Source organism: Oncorhynchus gorbuscha, linkage group LG07 (assembly GCF_021184085.1).
Source record: "Oncorhynchus gorbuscha isolate QuinsamMale2020 ecotype Even-year linkage group LG07, OgorEven_v1.0, whole genome shotgun sequence".
Lineage (NCBI taxonomy): Eukaryota > Metazoa > Chordata > Actinopteri > Salmoniformes > Salmonidae > Oncorhynchus > Oncorhynchus gorbuscha.
Window position 1 is genome coordinate 33,979,219 of NC_060179.1, and position 20,408 is coordinate 33,999,626.

At 43.9% G+C, this 20,408-nt stretch overlaps 1 pseudogene; it reads right to left on the bottom strand.

The window, feature by feature from the left end:
- Positions 1 to 2,603: 2,603 nt before the first annotated feature.
- The window catches only part of LOC124038985, a 120,326-nt pseudogene continuing 102,521 nt past the window's right edge, over positions 2,604 to 20,408 (bottom strand).

The window sequence follows — 20,408 nt, forward strand, 5'->3', positions numbered from 1 at the left end:
GCATACATTTCTATTCAAAGCAACTTACAGTACAGTGAGAGCACATATTTGTTGTATGTGATCCATGCAGTAATTGAACCCACTAGTGCTAAGCTCTGCCACACAGGACCACTATCTAACAATCACATGGAAGAACACCTGTCCTTACACTTTCAAGGAGGTCTAGTAGGTACTACAACCAGTTCCATTCTCACACTTGAAACATGGAGCTCATGCTTAGTGCTGTGGGGGTCATGAAATTTTGTCAGCCGGTGATTGTCAAGCAAATAACTGCCAGTCTCACGGTAATTGATTGTAAATTAACATAAACTCATTCAGCATCTCCTGGTTTCCACGCATAACTTACAAGCCACTGACACAGACTTATGGAACATCTACATTTTGAAAAGTCTAATATATCCATTTAATATAGCCTACACCATCACATTAAATCCAATATTTATTTTAGACAGGTTTAAGGAAACATGATATGAAGAAAATGTAGTCAATTTCAGAAGAACCGAATAGCATATTCTGAGTTGTGCTTATGTTAGGCCCTGATCTGGCTATGCCATATGACTGTGGGCTACACTAGTTCATTTAGCAGATAAGATTTGCTTAGAATTCTGTGGAATGATTTTACATAATTTGTTACATATACAATTGAACATAGCTGAATAAAGTAGAAAGGACATTTTCTCCAAACGATTTGAGGGAGTACACATGTGGCTATTCTGTGTTGAGCTGTTAACAAAAAACAGGTCCTCATTTGTTTTGGTACTGTCCATATGTAGCTTGTTTTTTGGTCACAGGTCCACGAATGGCTGAAGAATTGCAATAGTTACATGCAGATAGCTCTACTGGGCGATCTGAAAAGTCATACTCAATCGATCAATAATATTATAATACTTTTAGCAAAAAAAAATATTTTCAATTCGTAGAAACAATGAGAATAGAAAGGTTCAGAACTTTTTTGGAACATCACAGCACAGTTGAAAAATATATGACAAATAGAAATCCAATATGGATGGTGTTAAGAGACAGATCAGAAATAGATGGAAGAGGTTGAGGGCAGAGGAAGGACAGGAGTAAAAGCAAACATAATAGAACTATTGTAAAATAGACTGTGTCCATAAAATGTATATAGTATGTATAAACTGGTGTTGTTCACTAGTTTGCTCCAATTGTGGGAGGGGGTGGTAGGGTTGGAGGGTATTAAAGAAGATATAGAAAAAAAGAATCAGGTCCTCCTACTTGCTTAATTTAGACATATTTATGCAATGTTAGTTGTGATACAAATGTTGTGGTAAGATTTTGAATACATTGTAAGGCTGCATGATGCGACTCTTATGATGATCTAAAAAAAGACACGAGCTCTATTTCGTTTTTTTTTTTTGCGAAGGATGCACACACTTCATCAGTGGCATCCCATTTGTGTGGTCATAATGCCCCCTAAAAAAAAATCCATGCCTATTGCGGACAGTGGCCATTGTGCCCTTGGGCTGAATATAATAATTAGAATTCCCCTCCCATGGCTGCATGCTCCAAAGCACCTCTCACTCACATGGCTCTCTCAGATATTTCAATTCTTATTAGCCAATCCTCCTCCTTCCTTATTAGCCAGTCACGTGACTGGGTCCTTCTCACATCATCTCAGGTTCTTATTACAGGCTACAAGTGAAGACAGACACATTTGAGAAGCAACGGCACGTCCTTATTGAATTCGGACAGGGTATATTGAAGATGTTGGAAGAACTGTCCACATTTACTTTCGTCACCCAACAAGATGAGAAGGCCAAACGAACAGTAAAATTACTGTTATCACATTTTGTCACGTTATCCTTTTCTTCATCAATCGACACGCAATACCCCATAATGACAAAGCAAAAACTTTTTTTTGTCTTTTTTTGCAAATGTTATAAAAATAAAAACAGAAATACCTTATTTACATAAGTATTCAGACCCTTTGCTATGAGACTCGAAATTGAGCTCAGGTGCATCCTGTTTCCATTGATCATCCTTGAGATGTTTCTACAACTTGATTGGAGTCCACCCGTGGTAAAATCAATTGATTGTACATGATTGGAGCGGCAGGGTAGCCTAGTGGTTAGAGCGTTGGACTAGTTAACCCGAAAGGTTGGAAGTTCAATCCCCGAGCTCATTATTATGTATTGTGAGCCGATGAGGGGAAAAAACAACAATTATTAATAACATTTATTTTAATTTAATTTTAATTATTTTTTTTACCCATTTTTCTACCCAATTTCGTGGTATCCAATTGTTTTAGTAGCTAGTAGATGAAGGTTGAAAGTCATGCGTCCTCCGATACACAACCCAACCAAGCCGCACTGCTTCTTAACACAGCGTGCATCCAACCCGGAAGCCAGCCGCACCAATGTGTCAGAGGAAACACCATGCACCTGGCAACCTTGGTTAGCGTGCACTGTGCCCGGCCTGCCACAGGAGTCGCTGGTGCGCGACGAGACAAGGACATCCCCACCGGCCAAGCCCTCCCTAGCCTAGATGACGCTAGGCCAATTGTGCGTTGCCCCACAGACATCCCGGTCGCGGCCGGTTACAACAGAGCCTGGGCTGGCGCTGCAGTAAAGCGCCCTTAACCACTGCGCCACCCGGGAGGCCAACATAACAATGATTTAATTAGGTATTTCTGTTTTTAATTTTTCATAAATTTGTAAAAAAATCACCAGACCTTTTTTGGCTTCGTTTATCCATTTTAGAATAAGGCTGTAATGTAACAAAATGTGGAAAAGGTCAAGGGGTCTGAATACTTTCTGAAGGCACTATACTATGGTCATGTGGGATTTGATTGCGGTCATGACTCGTGACCTCTGGTGTGGGTGTAATACGGTCACCATAACAGCCGTCCTCATGCTTATGTTCCGTAGGGCACACAGAAACAAACAATTTAAAAGAGAAAATGAAAATAAATTTTTCAGGGTGTCTCAGTACTGCCACTTTACGCGCAGTTCTTGCTCGGCAGTGTGCTCTATGGCGGTGTTGAGAAAGCGCACCTCCTCCTGGGTTAGGGTTCGCTCCATGTGGCGGTAGGTGATGTGGTAACAGTGGCTGTGCTTCTGCATCCTGTTGAGAGAGAAGTAGAGAGGGAACATGGTTAGGAGGACAGAGAGCTCAAGGGAGGTTGTAAGTCACGGAATCGTAGTCGATTTAGGAATTTAAACTTCAGGAACATGATTAAAAAATACATCGATTTTTGGAAATCTGTAATGCAGAATGATGAACACAAAAAAAACTAAATGCAAGAGCTATGTTTGACCTCTCCAGTGACATCCACATTGACAATCCCAATTAGATCATACGATGCTTAACACTATTCAATTGTCACATGTCCCCCTATTCCTGATAGGCATGAAAAGACATGATACATTCACATTTATCCAGAGCAACGTACAGTATTGAGGGCATACATTCTTTCAGAATGGACCAACATGGGAATTGAACCCACAACACTGACATCGCAAGCTCCATGCTCTGCCAACGGAACTACATGGGACCACAGTAGTTAGGACTAGCCTACAGTAGTCAAGATACTGGATTGCGCACACATGCACGCACACGAACGCAGCTCACACATGCCACTCTCTCTCGGGGGCACAGAAATGACGATCTTCAGAGTACAGCGAAGGAAAAAGACATGAAAAACAGTAGCATTAAAAGGCTAATCGTGCGCCTTTTGTCATTTCCATATTTCAGGGCTCATTGAAACCAACGGCTGAGATTTTGCATTGTGCCCCAGAGCACCTAGCTAACACAAAATGTCTGAGAGAAGACTTCTGAAAGACAGAGCCTTGGGATTCCACAGCCCAAATCCCATGGGATCCCCTAGAAAAGCCTATTTAGAATCGGCTTCATACCAGCATAGTCCCACTGTCAGGACGACACATCTGGTGTCTACTGCTGCAGAGATAGTAATGCAAACAGAGAAGTGGTGACTAAGGGCGCATGTCAAAAGCCTTCCTCGGCATGGCACCCACCCCCCTCAAAAGGGATGCCTTTCGTGAACTAACACTCGCACTTGACTCTCTTCCCCCTACTATCTCTAACTCCACTGATTTATTGAGGGGAAAATGTACTTACTATAACTGTGATAATAGGTCGTCCCACCTAGCCACAGTATCTTAAGCACTAACTGTAAGACGCTCTGGATAAGAGCGTCTGCTAAATGTCTAAAATGTCATGTAAATATGCAAACACTGGGCGTCAGAAAGCCGTGTATACTTCCTACTACCAGTTCAGTGAGACTACACAAGACAATTAACTCTTCGTTTGTCAAGGCTACAGCAGAGACTTCACAGACTATGCCTGGGAAGTGTCACGGAGTAACAACATTCAAGTTGCCACTCATCGTAACAACAACGGGGGCTCATTTTCTAAAACGGTGCAGACGATTGCTGCTCATTACTGTGAAAACGGAGGCAAGCTCTTTTCCCTGACACTACAGACGTCCACTAGAGATGAGACGCTGCAACTACGACTGACGCAGCGGCGGCAACACTCGGGCCGAGGTTGAGATGGAGCCTGGGCCTTAGCTACGTTTAATCAGGAAACCCTTCAGACCCATAAACGGGAGATACACTCTTGCCTTTCACTTCTCTCCAGCGGACAGGAGAATAGATTACATTTTCCCATCTTTCGCGACTTTACAGTGTTCTATACGGTGGCAGGGGCTGTGCCGGCAGTGTCTCTTGCTCCCGTACTCTACTCTCTGAAAGGGCAACCTTGTTTCACAGATAACTCCCCCCCTCACGGGCTGCCACTCTAAGAATAGCAGTAATATATTTAGAGGAAAGAGATAATTGGTCTATCGGGCCGACATCCTCTTTATAGGGAAACACAAGGAGAAAATACATGAATTAATACAGGGAAGAGAGCAGAGGAGAGAAAACACAGAAAATAACTAGTTGAGTTGGTTATTAATAGGCTGGAAATGTTTTTCTTCCCCCCTTAAAGTGGCAGCAGAAACACGGGATGCAGTTTTCCAGCCCCCCTCACTAGCCTATGGATTCCAGCACAGCTAGCTGGTGTAGGCGTCATCTGGCTGGTGCCGTCCCTCACCCTCTCAGCCAGAGAGCTACTATGGGCAGCTTCGCAAATATCAACCCTGACAAATTTAGGCCACCACTGATTGCCACTGGGACACATATGCTTGCTTCACATGTCGCACACACACACACACACACACACACACACACACACACACACACACACACACACACACACACACACACACACACACACACACACACACACACACACACACACACACACACACACACACACACACACACACACACACACACACACACACACACACACACACACACGCCCGCGCACGCGCACGCGCACGCACACGCACACGCACACGCACAGCCAAAAGCAGCTCTGAGCTTTCCCACTGTTCTTCTCCCTCTCCCTCCATCATTTACTCAACATGTCAACAGAGGACAATACTTCACGTAGAAATGCAAATTAATGAGCTAATGGAATTAGCTCCAAACCAGAACTGTGAATCAATGATAATAGCAAGCAGCCCAAAACTATACGGGAGAGGAGGGACATTTCCTGAGGCGATTCCGACTTGATAATGGAGAAATAAATTATTCAGGGTCCAAGCCCATTGAAAATAATCAATGATCAGCTATGACGCCCTGTTAGAAAAGGCATTTTTTTTGATGGCGGATGGTTTACGCATAGCTTCTCTTGTTTCCCCTCTCTTTCTCTCCCTCCTCCTCCCCCCTCTGTCTCAGCAAAAAGAGCATCTGACATTTCCACCAAACGCACAGGTGTTCAATAATTCAGCGAGCGCAGGAAGAGAACAGTGATCCAAACATACACAACGATTGCTTTTTATCGTAGCAGTCTCCATTTTTATTGCCCTGCAGAATTTTGTTTACAGTGAGACACCCGGCTGTGGGTTATTCACAGAGGCTTCTTCCAAAGGGAGAAAAAACAGGCCTGTCCAGGAGCACGGAGGATGGGGCAGATGTGAGAAAATAATCTGACAAAGATTGGAGTACTGTAATCGGGAATGTATGGTCAGAAAGAGTTATGTAGTGAAGCAAAACAAGCTTTGTCGTCACAGGAAACTCTAGTCAGACTTACAGCTGACAATGTCAAAATGAAATGTATTATCATTCTTCAATAAAATATGAGGTCAAACAAATGCAGTTCTCCGGACACACGGCGTGATTTAGTTAATTACATGTTGTGTGACTCTCCAGGCTACTCTTTTTAGAAATTCAGGAGTGAGAAGACCTATTTTTAGTGAGTGAAGACGGTATCCTGCAGACAAAGTGTTACAAACTGCGATACAAACTGACTTACAAACTGGTTGTAATGTGGTTGTAATCATTATAACCAGTTTTGTCTATTGGGTAAAGGGCTCAGACTTGTTATGTATCTACAGTCACAAGAGCGACAGAGCGAGTGACAGAGTGATGAGATCAGCGATGTTTAGGGGGATGTTTGGAGGAGTTGGGCTGAGGGAAAAAAGCTGGGAAGAGGCCCAGTGCCAAAGCAGGAAACCCACTCTAATTGGTTCCAGTCAGCTAGAGAGAAGACTGCTCCCATTAGCCTGGGACAATCATGCACCCTTTTCTCGCTCTCTCTCTTCCCCTCTGTCTCCAACACTCTGACTTACACACACACTCACACACACACACACACACACACACACACACACACACACACACACACACACACACACACACACACACACACACACACACACACACACACACACACACACACACACACACACACACACACACACACACACACACACACACACACACACACACACACACACACGCCGTATACTGTATGTCTGGTCGGTATAGCACAACACACTTTAAATGTCCTATACAGCCACTCCAGTCTCTTCACATTGAGATGTTTTCCCACCCTCAAACAATCTTTGTTTGTTTTAATGTTGATTGCAAGTCATGTCATACTAAACATGCTATATTGTCAAGTAACTCATCTATAGTCCGGAGGGATGTTATCCTATACGCACCAATGTAATTGCGAAGTAATCTTGAGTAACTGCGGCATACAGGATTCGGAAACATCCTCTGCATTTGCATACCCTTGTCTTTTCAGTTTGCATTTTTTTCTTAAAGCTTTGTTTTCTATTGTCTCATTTTTTCTCTGTTGCTTTTTTACTCTGATGTCATACTGAGCGGAGCATAGAGACTCTCTGCACCAATTTACATTATTCTCGAAACCCCTCAAACAAGAACTGGGGGGATACATCTAAGCCATCCTTCATCCTTTCTCTGAAAATAACCATGATGAAATAGGTGCTTCAAACCCGACACATTATAAACATGCATCATGATATGTAGGCCACTTCTAAACTGAGACAGTTCATTGACTAAGGGAGCATGGGATTTGCATTATCATGCAATGTAATGTATCGGCAATCTTGCCAAGAATACATTTCTTTGACACAAGTCTTACGACAAAAAAAAAGCATAACGGTCGTACAAGGTATATCAATCACATGCCTCATCGGATCGAAGGTTTATCAGAGGCAATTTGCAGATCCAGGGTGATTTTGGGGCTGCAGGAATAAAGCATTCATTTTCATGTGTATGTTGCTTTAGGCCTGGGGATGGGCAGCAAAAAGATGAGTGTAGTGTGTCATTCACAAGAGGGAACGGGGGAAGGCTGCTCACTGAGACAACACCCATGAAAGGGCTGTTAGTTCTTCCTGGGATTATATTCCGAGATGAGAGGAAAAAGGAGCAGTCCGGGGACTCTCCAGACTCCATGCTATGCGAATGGTGCCAAGCAGTACTGCTCGTAACCCACAAGGCACTGGGGTAGTCATGCGATACACATTTAGCGATGCAGGATCAGGCTTTCACAACGTGGATGTGTTTGGGCTTCTTTTGTCTTTCTCTTAGTCTTTGAGATGAGTTTCTGTACAGTCTCGTCTGTTGAAGAGGAAATCTCAATATCTTTTCACTTCAAAGACTCTTAAGACGGGCTCTCTTTTTTTCATGATGGCGTGGTTTTGCCCAATGTGGTTGTGAGAGTGAAAAAATTGCTTTCTATAAATCACACACACAGCCACCCCAATAGTACATGCGATTTCCAAACTGTGGCACTTTGTTGAACAAAAGAGATGACATCGCAGTCTGGCAAAGAACACACAAAATGTGAGTTCAGTTACTGAGAAATCACAAATGAGGGGAAAATGTGTGTCTCTCAAGATGTCTACCCTCATTAGTGTTAGAAATAGTTGACAGCTACGTGTTAGCAGTAGAAGAAGACATAGTGGTACCTCTGTAAGAGGATCTGGCTCAGGTCTGAACACTAATCTGCGTCCGCCGGCCCTAATGAAAGGTAGGTGGCGGAAGAAAGGCCTGTTCCCTCGATAGGCAGCCTTCGGTTCACATCTTCACCTAGCTTGGAAGAGATGCACAGAAATCAATTTGCATTCCATTAAACGTTCCTATTCCGCCCTCTCGACTTTCTTTATTAATCCGACAAGTCATTCATTTTCTAATTGGACCCAACAGACAAGTAGGGTTACAAAAACAACACTCCCTATTTCTTTCAGAGCGGGAGAACTCATCTTCGTCCAATGGTTACGCAACAGGGCCGGGTTAGATGATAATGGGCTAGTCTTTTCTTTTTGCTGTTTTGCTGTTACTGGCCCACATCTGGTCCACACGTGGCCCCTAGCACGTGTTTTGGAGGGGTGGGGAGGAGGTTCTTTGGAAATACCAAACCAAAGAAGAGGAGAAGCCGGAAATCTTTGTGTGTGCTTGTTTGTCCAATCATGCAAATGGGTAAAGAAAAGCTGTGCAAAGTCAGTGTGCAACACATATGCTAAAGTAACTGACAAGTATAGCTTTCAGTCCAGGGCAATTAAATGTTTCAGTGTCATGCAAGGTTACTAATGATGTGAGGACCTGGCACACCTTGGTTTAGACTAGATTTACTATAAGTGTGCATAGTTGATATTAGCCTTTCATCTTGACAGATTTTGTTAACCCTTCGTACTGTAAAACAAGGTGGGGGGTGGGGGGGGTTTGTCAGCAAATCCTCAACCCTCGACTGAGAAAGTGCTGAAACACTGAATCTCATTTAGACACACAAATCCGGAGGAACCACCTGGTGCACCAGTCGCTCACATTCCCTTCATGTTAAATTCAACAGCATCTCTCCCCTATCTGCACCGACGCAGATGAGACAATGAGTGGAAGAGACACATTGCACATGACAAAATAATGCGCCTAAATAAAGTGAAAGAAAGAAAGAAAGAAAGAAAGAAAAAGAGAGGAAGAGAGGGAGAGGGAGAAATTCGAGAGAAATCAAGAGAGATTCTCTCACGATGAGAACAAGGAGCTGTGCTGAGGCCCCGAATTAAAATTCAAGCTCAGACGAGCAGGAGAAGAAGTCTCCCGGCGGAACGGCAGCGATTTAATTATTAAGATCTCCTGTCACAAAAGAGGGGGAAACACTTCTATCTATCAATAGATGGATCTGGGGAGAAAGAGATAATACGTGTGCTTCCATGCACATCACGGTGGTGGGGCCAAATGAAGCAGGCATCCAGTAGGGCCAGTGGGAGGCTGGATACAAGACACACAAGGGGCCACATGATTATGAGTATGATAATCATTCCATAAATGCATCGCTGCCTGGAACAGAGCGGTAGGGGTTTGATGTCACAGCTAGCTTACCCCTGACAAGGTCTCTGTAGAGGGATATACCATCGGAGGTGTTGATGTGTTTCTACAAACATGTTACCCTACTCATCGGCTCTAGGTGCGATTATTGTGGATGGTCAGATTAATATAATAGTTTGATTAAAACACTTCCATGCTTTGCAAGAAGAACGATTTACCTATTAATCCTATTTACATGGACACATCTAAAATCTGGCAACCTGATAATATACCGTGATAAATGCAGGAAATCGCCAATCAAAATTAACATTCTACCACAGAGAACATATTATTTTTGGGAAGCATACTTGGGATCTCAGTTCGGACATATGAAGTTTGAATGTGAAAACCACATCTAAGATCAGTTGTTCCCGAACACACTTCACTCGCGCTAAAGAGGGAGACTCGGCTCGGCTGGTGCTAGCACATTCACAGATCAAATACACATCTGGAACGCAGATTAAGGAGTTTACATGTGCTAATCATTTGAAAGATTGCTCAGAAAAATGTGGTGTTTGATTTTGACCTTACATGTGGTGCTTGATTTTGACACCGACTAAGAGAAGCAGAGCAAAGTGTTCACATGACTGTTGCGTGTGTAGTGAATTGGTGGGGTGGATGGAAGTCCGAGTGGGACTGAAACCTGCAACTACTTGTCTGTTAGTGTAATGCCTGAGACATTATACCAAGAGGCCCAAACGTCTGGATGAGATTCCAGTGTTATAGCGACTACGTTTTGCTGCAGGCGCTCAGAGCTCACTACTGGCTCATATCAGCATAGTCAGCAGCAGCAATACATACCACAGTAGTTAGACATGGAGAGATACCAGTGCAGAAGTCTTGCATGCCAAGATGTCTGTTTATGACTGTTAGAGACACAGCTGGTGGACGTTTAAGAGATACAATATAACCCGGTTCATCCCCACCAAGGTGGACCTGCGATTCAGACCCACACCACAACGACAGAACATACTCAAAAAGCCAAGGCATGTCTTGGTCTGGGCCGACAGTGCTTCCAGGAGGAGTGATGCCATCCGCAAAGTTCTGTTTTGGCCCATAGCCTCTCAAGTAACACCAAAGCGTTTTGCAGCTCTAGGCCTACTTGTGGTAGTCATCTGAAAGCCTGAAATGAAACTTCATGTCCATCCTACTCAATGTTAATGCACACCCCCATCACTGCTGCATGTGTGGCAACCCAAGCCCTCTTAGCTGGTGTTTATGGAAACAATCATGTTTATTCAAGCACTTCCAGTAAAGTTGATTCATGGCAAGACTCCAACCACTTATATTTGTCTCCCAGTGTAAGATGTCTTCATGTTGCTATATTTATCCAAAACATATAACGTACAGAAATGTATGAAGCAATAATGGCCAGCAGACTTATAGCCACTCCAACACGCCTTCTTTTTTTCTAGGTGTAAGACGTTGTCATGTTGCTAGTAACAAGGCATGATGTGTAATTAACATTTTTTGTGGGACAACATTTCTTTGGTTCCATCAGATGACGTCCTGACAACTGATAGACAGAAATGTTCTTGCAACGTTGCCCATGAAACTTGTCTAGAACATTAATATATTAAGTAATCCCTCTCACCCCCCCCCCTTTAAGATCTAGATGCACTATTGTAAAGTGACTGTTCCACTCGATGTCATAAGGTGAATGCACCAATTTGTAAGTCGCTCTGGATAAGAGCGTCTGCTAAATGACTTAAATGTAATGTAAATGTTGCATAATCTGCCTACTGCCATATTTAGTTTAATATCGAGTTACTAGTGTGCATGAAAACGTACTCAATGAAGGAGTTAGAAGAAGCACCAACGTTACGACGTACAGTATACAAACTATTTCAGTATGAAATGTAGCAACTCTGGGTACTATATCAGCTTTCATACTACTAAAATAAAAACAAATTAAGCAAATCAAAATCTTATCTGTGTTTGCGCCACATATCTATTATTCCATGTACTCTATCTCGTTTCAGGTGATCAGCGTCAGTCGAGTCAAACGGTTTGCAATGTGCATGTGCTGCTTTTTGAATTAATTTGTTTTTAGTGTGGATTGTTTGCTGAGGAAGAGGGGTGGAGATGAGCGGGAGAGGTGTCAATTAAGGCACCCCTACCGCTCTGTTCCAGGCAGCGATGCATTTATGGAATGATTATCATACTCATAATCATGTGGCCCCTTGTGTGTCTTGTATCCAGCCTCCCACTGGCCCTACTGGATGCCTGCTTCATTTGGCCCCACCACCGTGATGTGCATGGAAGCACACGTATTATCTCTTTCTCCCCAGATCCATCTATTGATGCAATACCCGGGCCCACGACCGGTCTATCGATGTCACCGCATGAAGAGGAATAAACAGACTCAACCCATCGCGACGTCCCCCAAAGGCTAACTCTCTAGCCCTCGCTATCTCCCTGCTTGCTAATTCGGCCTGCTAACTGCTAGCTTGTCTAGCTCCGGTCCGCTAACTGCTACCTTGTCTAGCCCGGGCCTACGAACTGTTAGCTTGTTAGCACAGGCCTGCTAACCGTCTGAATCGCCGCGTCCCAAACACTCACTAGACCCATATTTACTCTCTATCACTTTTCAATTTTTAATTTGTTTATACCTTGCGGAAACCTGCCTCACCCAATGTGATACGGAATCGCTATTATTTTTAATTTTTTAGAACACACTCAAGGACCTCCAGACGGTAACCAGCTAACTAGCTACAAGCTATTTAGTCATTGTTAGTTTTTTTAAAAACCTGGATAACACTCGCCAGTCCAGCTTCCCTGCCCATCCACCGCTGCCCCCTGGACACTGATCTCTTGGCTACATAGTTGATGCACGCTGGACTGTCCATTAATCACGGTACTCCATTCTGCTTGTTTGTTTTATCTGTCGGCCCCGTTGCCTAGTCAGCGCCATTTTACCTGCTGTTTGTTGTGCTAGCTGATTAGCTGTTGTTGTCTCACCTACTGTTTTAGCTAGCTTTCCCAATTCAACACCTGTGATTACTGTATGCCTCGCTGTATGTCTCTCTCAAATGTCAATATGCCTTGTATACTGTTGTTCAGGTTAGTTATCTTTGTTTTAGTTCACAATGGAGCCCCTAGTTCCACTCTTCATACCCCTATTACCTCCTTTGTCCCACCTCCCACACATGCGGTGACCTCACCCATTACAACCAGCATGTCCAGAGATACAACCTCTCTCATCATCACCCAGTGCCTGGGATTACCTCCGCTGTCCCCGCACCCCACCATACCCCTGTCAGCGCATTATGCCCTGAATATATTCTACCATGCCCAGAAACCTGCTCCTCTTATTCTCTGTCCCCAACGCTCTAGGCGACCAGTTTTGATAGCCTTAAGCCGCACCCTCATACTACTCCTTCTCTGTTCCGCGGGTGATGTGGAGGTAAACCCAGGCCCTGCATGTCCCCAGGCACCCTCATTTGTTGACTTCTGTGATCGAAAAAGCCTTGGTTTCATGCATGTCAACATCAGAAGCCTCTTCCCTAAGTTTGTTTTACTCACTGCTTTAGCACACTCTGCTAACCCTGATGTCCTTGCCGTGTCTGAATCCTGGCTCAGGAAGGCCACCAAAAATTCAGAGATTTCCATACCCAACTATAACATCTTCCGTCAAGATAGAACTGCCAAAGGGGGAGGAGTTGCAGTCTACTGCAGAGATAGCCTGCAAAGTAATGTCATACTTTCCAGGTCCTTACCCAAACAGTTCGAACTACTAATTTGGAAAATTACTCTCTCCAGAAATAAGTCTCTCAGTGTTGCCGCCTGCTACCGACCCCCCTCAGCTCCCAGCTGTGCCCTGGACACCACTTGTGAATTGATCGCCCCCCATCTAGCTTCAGAGTTTGACACCCCGGCAGTCCTACAATCTAAGCTAGATGCCCTCAATCTCACGCAAAGCATCAAGGAACCCACCAGGACAACCCTAACTCTGTAAACAAGGGCACCCTTATAGACGTCATCCTGACCAACTGGCCCTCCAAATACACCTCCGCTGTCTTCAACCAGGATCTCAGCGATCACCGCCCCTCATCACTGTCAAACGCTCCCTAAAACACTTCTGTGAGCAGGCCTTTCTAATCGACCTGGCCCGGGTATCCTGGAAGGACATTGACCTCATCCCGTCAGTTGAGGATGCCTGGTCATTCTTTAAAAGTAACTTCCTCACCATTTTAGGTAAGCATGCTCCGTTCAAAAAATGCAGAACTAAGAACAGATACAGCCCTTGGTTCACTCCAGACCTGACTGCCCTCGACCAGCACAAAAACATCCTGTGGCGGACTGCAATAGCATCGAATAGTCCCTGTGATATGCAACTGTTCAGGGAAGTCAGAAACCAATACACGCAGTCAGTCAGGAAAGCTAAGTCCAGCTTCTTCAGGCAGAAGTTTGCATCCTGCAGCTCCAACTCCAAACAGTTCTGGGACACTGTGAAGTCCATGGAGAACAAGAGCACCTCCTCACAGCTGCCCACTGCACTGAGGCTAGGTAACACTGTCACCACCGATAAATCCATGATTATCGAAAACTTCAATAAGCATTTCTCAACGGCTGGCCAGGCATTCCGCCTGGCTACTCCAACCTCGGCCAACAGCTCCGCCCCCCCCCCGCAGCTCCTCGCCCAAGCCTCTCCAGGTTCTCCTTTACCCAAATCCAGATAGCAGATGTTCTGAAAGAGCTGCAAAACCTGGACCCGTACAAATTAGCTGGGCTTGACAATCTGGACCCTCTATTTCTGAAACTATCCACCGCCATTGTCGCAACCCCTATTACCAGCCTGTTCACTAGCCACTTTAAACAATGCTACCTTATATAATGTTACTTACCCTACATTATTCATCTCATATGCATATGTATATACTGTACTCTACAACATCGACTGCATCCTTATGTAACACATGTATCACTAGCCACTTTAACTATGCCACTTTGTTTACTTTGTCTACACACTCATCTCATATGTATATCCTGTACTCGATACCATCTACTGTATGCTGCTCTGTACCATCACTCATTCATATAACCTTATGTACATGTTCCTTATCCCCTTACACTGTGTATAAGACAGTAGTTTTGGAATTGTTAGTTAGATTACTTGTTGGTTATCACTGCATTGTCGGAACTAGAAGCACAAGCATTTCGCTACACTCGCATTAACATCTGCTAACCATGTGTATGTGACAAATACAATTTGATTTGATTTGATTTGATTATTTTCAACCTCTCTTTCATATCGTCTGAGATCCCCAAGGATTGGAAAGCTGCCGCAGTCATCCCCCTCTTCAAAGGGGGAGACACCCTGGACCCAAACTGTTACAGACCTATATCCATCCTGCCCTGCCTATCTAAGGTCTTCGAAAGCCAAGTCAACAAACAGGTCACTGACCATCTCGAATCCCACTGTACCTTCTCCGCTGCGCAATCTGGTTTCCGAGCTGGTCACAGGTGCACCTCAGCTACACTGAAGGTACTAAACGATATCATAACCGCCATCGATAAAAGACAGTACTGTGCAGCCATCTTCATCGACCTTGCCAAGGCTTTCGACTCTGTCAATCACCATATTCTTATCGGCAGACTCAGTATCCTCGGTTTTTCGGATGACTGCCTTGCCTGGTTCACCAATTACTTTGCAGACAGAGTTCAGTGTGTCAAATCGGAGGGCTTGCTGTCCGGTCCTCTGGCAGTCTCTATGGGGGTGCCAAAGGGTTCAATTCTCGGGACGACTCTTTTCTCTGTATATATCAACGATGTTGCTCTTGCTGCGGGCGATTCCCTGATCCACCTCTACGCAGGCGACACCATTCTATATACTTTCGGCCCGTAATTGGACACTGTGCTATCTAACCTCCAAACGAGCTTCAATGCCATACAACACTCCTTCCGTGGCCTCCAACTGCTCTTAAACACTAGTAAAACCAAATGCATGCTTTTCAACTGATCGCTGCCTGCACCCGCATGCCCGACTAGCATCACCACCCTGGATGGTTCCGACCTTGAATATGTGGACATCTATAAGTACCTAGGTGTCTGGCTGGACTGCAAACTCTCCTTCCAGACTCATATCAAACATCTCCAATCGAAAATCAAATCAAGAGTCGGCTTTCTATTCCGCAACAAAGCCTCCTTCACTCACGCCGCCAAGCTTACCCTAGTAAAACTGACTATCCTACCGATCCTCGACCTTGGCGATGTCATCTACAAAATGGCTTCTAACACTCTACTCAGCAAACTGGATGCAGTCTATCACAGTGCCATCCGTTTTGTCACTAAAAGCACCTTATACCACCCACCACTGCGACTTGTATGCTCTAGTCGGCTGTCCCTCGCTACATATTCGTCGTCAGACCCACTGGCTCCAGGTCATCTACAAGTCCATGCTAGGTAAAGCTCCGCCTTATCTCAGTTCACTGGTCACGATGGCAACATCCATCCGTAGCACGCGCTCCAGCAGGTGTATCTCACTGATCATCCCTAAAGCCAACACCTCATTTGGCCGCCTTTCGTTCCAGTACTTTGCTGCCTGTGACTGGAACGTACTGCAAAAATCGCTGAAGCTGGAGACTTTTATCTCCCTCACCAACTTCAAACATCAGCTATCTGAGCAGCTAACCGATTGCTGCAGCTGTACATAGTCTATTGGTAAACAGCCCACCCATTTTCACCTACCTCATCCCCATACTGTTTTTATTTATATACTTTTCTGCTCTTTTGCACAACCATATCTCTACCTGTACATGACCATCTGATCATTTATCACTCCAGTGTTAATCTGCAAAATTGTAATTATTCGCCTACCTCCTCATGCCTTTTGCACACATTGTATATAGACTCCCCTTTTTTTCTACTGTGTTATTGACTTGTTAATTGTTTACTCCATGTGTAACTCTGTGTTGTCTGCTCACACTGCTATGCTTTATCTTGGCCAGGTCGCAGTTGCAAATGATAACTTGTTCTCAACTAGCCTACCTGGTTAAATAAAGGTGAAATAAAAAAAATAAAAAATATTTTAAAAACCTGCAGATGGATGGAGCTTTTGATTTGGATGAGCGAAAGCAGTGCGGATGCTGTTACCTTGAGATACAGTACCAGAAGCATTTACACAGAAAGGAATGATCCGATCCAGCCAGCATGGTATGGTGTCGCCTTGATTAGCTTTTCAAAACGTCTGTGCATTTCCGGTGTCTGAGATGGAGTCTTAATCTCAACAGTCTTGGCCCTATTATGGACTTGTTCTTGGCCTGTATCTCCAGAGTTCTTTATCTTGACTTCATCACTGGTTGGCCTTGAGGAACCAGCAACAGATTCTCACAGCTAGCCTATAGCGAGCTACTGCACAGACAGCCATGTGATGGTAGCTAGAGTAATACAGCATGTCTACTTTTCTCTGTCAGTAACCACAGTGACCAGGAGGAAAAGGAAACATTGCTTGCCAAGGTTTATCATACTTGAAGACACTAACTACCTTTAAGAGGACAACGGTACATGGGGACGGCGATTGTTTGTTGAAGGATCAGAGGCTAACACGCGGCTGCTGCTTCCTCTTCGCCTGGGGTCTTGCTTCGGCACTGTAAATAACTCAGAGTCCACTGCAGGGATTTTCCAGTATTTGCCTTTACGACTTGAACCTCCAGTCGGGACCTGGAGTCCCAGGCTCAGAATATATGAGTAATAAACCCTCCCTCCCCTAGAAGCGAGGCCCCGGCCAGTGAGATATTGATGGTCTGGGATAAATCCCGCATGAGCAGCAGGAGTGCAGCTAGATGGAGCGGCGAGCCAGAGCTCAAGTAATAACGTGGCCCTTACTGTCGTCATCATGGCAGGCTGCCGAGATAAAGCTTAGGGGGAGAGTGCAGAGATCAACAGCCGACATGATTCACACCACAACGTGGCAGGCGGATAGGGCCTTGCTTCTGAGTGTGTATGCAACTAGATTGTGTTTGTGTGTGTGTGAGTAGGTCAGTGAGGGGTTAGAAGACATTACGCTTCTTTCTCCATCTGATTGAATTCCCCTGCCAGAGACCAAGACACATTACAGTGGGAGGAAAATGATGTGAGCAGGTCACACACAGTTAGCCTGAACCCACCAAGGCCCTCTGCTGTACTTTGCATCCACTCCCTTCTCATTACCCAGACTACGGAGCTCAGTTCAATCAAACTAGTTGAAGCAATGTTGTTACCACAGTATCTCTGTTTACACACACTGACAGCACACACCTCTTTTCTGGAACCTGCTGTAGAGTTTATCTAACGTTCCTTTTACAATTGTAGAATGCCTGTGAGAAAGTCAGATTTAGTGACTTTTATACTCCAACATTCATTTAAATAAAACATTTGATTTTCCCTTCTAGAAATCATGTATCCTTTATTTAACTAGGCAGTCAGTTAAGAACAAATTCTTATTTACAATGACGGCCTACCCCGGCCAAACCCGGACGATGCTGGGCCAATTGTGCACTGCCCTTTGGGACTCCCAATCACAGCCGGATGTGAGATACATGATATCAGCCACCCCCATGTTATCAGGCTGCTGTGCTATTTAGTAATAAGCATTATCACCTGTATCATAAATTATGCAGCATAGCGGCTATAAAAAAATAGTCTGAAGCATGTGGTTGCCCATCTGTATTTGTGCTAATTATTAGCTAGATCAGTGCTTGCTTAACCTTTTAAGTTACGCCCCCCCTTTCATCATGGGAGAGCATCCTGTGCCCCGCCCCCTCATGCCCCCTTTTTACCTCCCCAATTGAATGAACTGCTACAATTTTTACACAAAAATATGGTACAAGAATAACACAATTGTTCGCATTTAGTTAATAAATGTGCCTTATACTCATCAAGAAACACTTCATACAAACACGAGAACCTGGTTTCCCTTCCATATTGAAATCAATAAGAAACATTTAATAAAGGACAAATAAACTAGCTTACTGCTTTGCATTGTGGCATGCATCCATACACACTAAATACAAAATGGTTCTATATAGTGCCAAATAAGAGTTATTTGGCTTCTAACCATAGCGGATCCCTTTAAGGTGCTACATATAAAGCGAGACCGATTCAAGACCAAGACCGGAGCAAATTGAGTTTGAGGCAAGACTGAGACCGGGAGGGGGGGTGAGGGTTCCGAGACCAAGGCAAGACCGAGACCCCAGAAAAATGTGAGTCCAATTAGAGACCGTGATTGTAATTGTGTCAAATCGCCACCAAAACAAAAGTTATTCATCTCTAGTATTTCTGTGTTAATATTTCAGATGAAAATATGGCCCGAGATCCAAATGAAAATATGCCCCCTTTTTGCCATGGGGTAGAGAGAACATTTAGAAATGTTATAACAAATGGGGTAGAGAGAACATTTAGAAATGTTATAACAAATGGGGTAGAGAGAACATTTAGAAATGTTATAACAAATGGGGTAGAGAGAACATTTAGAAATGTTATAACAAATGGGGTAGAGAGAACATTTAGAAATGTTATAACAAATGGGGTAGAGAGAACATTTAGAAATGTTATAACAAATGGGGTAGAGAGAACATTTAGAAATGTTATAACAAATGGGGTAGAGAGAACATTTAGAAATGTTATAACAAATGGGGTAGAGAGAACATTTAGAAATGTTATAACAAATGGGGTAGAGAGAACATTTAGAAATGTTATAACAAATGGGGTAGAGAGAACATTTAGAAATGTTATAACAAATGGGGTAGAGAGAACATTTAGAAATGTTATAACAAATGGGGTAGAGAGAACATTTAGAAATTTTATAACAAATTTCCTGCAATTCTACACATTTTTGCCATGAATTATGCCCTGTTAATATGATATCTGCGTGAGAGTGACTAAGAAAATCAATGTGTGGCCCACCTGGAGGTCAGGGCCCCTGGGCACATGCCCTGCTTGCCCGGTCGGTATTCATCGACGATAACTACACGTGTAGAAAGCTGGCAAGACGAACTTACCAATCAAAAACTTGTTAGCTGACATGACTAATTGAGTGACTGTCATGACAAGAGAAAAACTGCTGATGCACAACCAAATTTCGAAATTGCACCTTGAGTCTTCTATTATTCAACATGAAAGGTGTGATCCGTTGTAGCTCTGCTGGTAGAGCATGGTGCTTGTAACAACAGCATAGTGGGTTTGATGCCCAGGACCACCCATAAGTAAAATGGATGCACACATGACAGTAAATTGCTTAGGATTAAAGCGTCTGCTAAATGGCATATGTTATATCATATGTTCTAACTCTCAACAGTAATTTCAGACCTTGACCGAGTTCCTAATTATTATGTCTGCAACCCATACTTTTAAGAAATGCTGCTTTAGACATTCAGAATGGTGGGGAAAAAGGCATGCTGAGAGCAAATAAAGAGGCATTCTGCAAATGATCACTAACCCAAACGTAAAAAGACAAAAAAAAAGTTACAATTTCCGCCGGTCCCTTCCCAATTTCCCCCCTTCCCTTACTAATAGTGAGCCTACTCTTCCCTACCAGCAAATAAAGGAAGTTCTGATGAGGGACACAAAGTTTGAAGATATTTTACAACAAAAGTAAAGGACAGTACTGTTACGGCTAAAGTAGGACGCCCGGGTTTCGATAGGCAATAAAATATTGATGTCTCATGAAAGGCCTGGTAAAAATCCACGTGTGACTAAATGGGAGCTGATAATTGACGCTTTGACTCC